Genomic DNA, 2,938 nt, shown 5'->3' with positions numbered 1-2,938 from the left:
CTCACAACAAGTATTTTGAGCCATGATTTCAGGTTCAGATTAACTGTTTTTAATGGCACATGTGGAGTGCCATCAGGGGACACTTGGTTGTTCTCCACTCACACTGAACAGGGTTCCTGCAACTCAGTAAAAAATTATCTTCAATGAAAATAAATTCGTAATTTTCATCCCAGAACTTTGCTGTGGATAGGTAGTTTGCAGAGGGTGTGTTTAAGATACTGAAAGGATGAGTTTACCCTTCCAAACTGTAAACAAACTGTGTGCTTATTAATAACTGAAGTTAGATTACAGGAGGGTAAATTGAGTTTAAGAGTTTTTAGTGTCATTAAGATGGCTCTTCTTTTACCTGACTTATATCCCCATGAAAGCTTTCCATGTAGGGGATGTTGACTGAGGTAATGCAGTCGGACAAGGGAGGATCCACACAGATACATGACCTCAACCTCTTTAAAGCTTGGCGAGAGGTTCTAGTGAGCCTGGTTAAGGGAACAGATGAGTTGGGGCCGGAGGTGCCAAGTTCTACCATTCCCGCCTCCCTCCTTTTTGATAACCATCTCACACAGGACCAGAGGACGAATTGCAACAGTGTTTTGCAGATGTGTTCTCCCCCCTGCCTAACTGTATGACTCATCATCGAGCACCATGCAGTCTGGCGTGATGGTGCATTCACAGCCCTATGTGATGCCTGAACATAAAAGGCAATTGTTCAGAGAGAATTTTCCAAAATGCTGAAAATGGGAGTAATAGAAGAATCGCAACCCCATAGTTGTAGTTGTAGCCTCAGTTGGGCGGCGGGGGGTGTGTGGCAGAGGTGTGGTCTGGCCTGCTGCATTGGTTAGTTAGTTAGTTTTGACCTGGACCTCACGGTTCTTTCTGGAGCATAAAGAAATAGGAGTTCAGACAGGTAAGAATGGGCTTGGCATTTAAGGGATTAAAAAAAAAGTCAAATTTTAAATTGGATCCTGTAAGTAAAAGGAAGCAAGAGGGGCCAAAACTGGCCTAATATGCTTTTTCCATTTTGTGCCAGTTAGCAGATGAGCAGCTGCATTTTGGACCAACTGAAGATGATAAAGAGAGCAATGGTTCGAACCAAACTACAGTGAGCTGCAGTAGTCGAGTCTGCAAATAATTGCTGTATGAATAACACGTTCAAAGACATTACAGTTTTTCTGAATTGCTAAAACACTAACTCCCATTGCAAAAACTAAACTGTCAACTAAGAAAACTCTTTCATCAAATCAATCCCACAGTTGCCAAAATCTTAAACACTATTCATCTGGCTAAGACACCATTTGCAAATCTGAATCTCCAATTTACCAAAACTCTAAACACATTCTCAAACACAAAACACATTTAGAAATGTGGTGCACTTGTACCCAGAATGGTGCACACAGGCTACTAACACACTTTCTTCATCATTAACACACTACCACTCAAAATTGAGAAGACATGTTGAAACCTCTTCTTCTGCTTTTGCTAGACTGAATCCACAGGGATGTATTCATGAGGTCTAACCATTGAGTCAAGCTCAAAGATTCTCTGTACACAACAAACTAATTTTAGTTCTGTAAATGAAATAGAATCATGTATAAATGTGCTATGTATACAAGTATACTTATAACTAAATCTAATATAAATAAATGGGGGCAATCGCTGCTCAAGAGTTGGGAGTTTACCTTGTAATCGGAAGGTTGCTGGTTCGAGCCCCGGCTCAGACAGTCTCGGTCGTTGCGATGGAGTTCTCCACAGTCATCTTACTGTTGGGCCACACAACAACGAACCTCTAGCAACATTCCGTTGTGTTTTGTGTGCTTTTGCAGCATTTTTCTTTTTGCAGCATTTTTCTTTTTGCAGGCGTTTTTCTTTTTGCAGGTGTTTTTCTTTTTGCAGGCGTTTTTCTTTTTGCAAGTGTTTTCTGAAGTTGCAGTCCATTTGGCCTCTCAGCGCCACCGTATATGTCTGGAGGCTCACATCCGCCAAGGACTGGGTACAAGACTTGGCTATTTTAAAGCCTCCACGTTGTCAATTCTCCATCATTATAACAAAGGTAAGTCAGCTTGAGTACTGCAAGTAAAATGCCTTTGATTTTGCCCGGAACATTCAGATTAGTGCAAACATAAATTCATTCATGAGGGGGAAATTACAGTGAGAACATTTGGAGGCTCTGTTAGATGGATAAAATAGTGAGTTCAGTGCATTGATGTGACATTGGCCTAAAGGATTTAGTCATTCTTTGTGGTTAAAGAAATTGCACTAATTAATTTATATATATTATGAATAATCCTAATTATACATCTTGCTTCTGTGTTTATGTCCTGTGTAACTTAAAATACATTCTATTTTGGTTTTATACATTGATTAATGACCTGCAGAATCTCTTTATCATGTTAAGTGATTTATAATTCTCACTTAAAGTCGATATTCTCCCTCTCCCTCTTGAAAGTGATTACATCCTTGCATTACATAGTTTAGTTTCATTTTTTGCAGTTGGGTTTCTGAAAAAAACAAACAGGCAGACTTAGAATATAACATGCAGCATTCTATAGATAGATACATTAAAAGTTTTTTTTTTTATTACATGCATGTGCTAACTTTCTAAACACTTTGTTACATTTGTTATAAATGGATTTGAAAGTAGATAACAATTGTGTCAGCCTTGGCTCATTAAATTTCTTGTCTTTAAATTAACTTTGTCTGTGTGTTTCAGGTACTGCACTCTCAAAGACTGAATGAACTACCATAAATAATAATAATAATAATAATGTGTATGTGTTAGTCCATATTGGGAAATTACTCCTCTGCATTTAACCCATTCACCCAGTGAAGCAGTTGGCAGCCACCAATGCAGCGCCCGGGGAGCAGTGTGTAGGGACGGTACCTTGCTCAGGGGTACCTCAGGGAAAATGCAGATAAGAATGGACCATCTCTAGTGGAAAGT

The sequence above is a fragment of the Aulonocara sp. 'chitande type north' Nkhata Bay genome, linkage group LG9, assembly GCF_057382095.1.
Source record: "Aulonocara sp. 'chitande type north' Nkhata Bay isolate Kocher_YH1m ecotype deep benthic linkage group LG9, A_spYH_male_GT1.1, whole genome shotgun sequence".
Taxonomy (NCBI): Eukaryota; Metazoa; Chordata; class Actinopteri; order Cichliformes; family Cichlidae; genus Aulonocara; species Aulonocara sp. 'chitande type north' Nkhata Bay.
The sequence above is the reverse complement of the archived record's forward strand: the minus strand, read 5'-3'. Positions refer to the sequence as shown.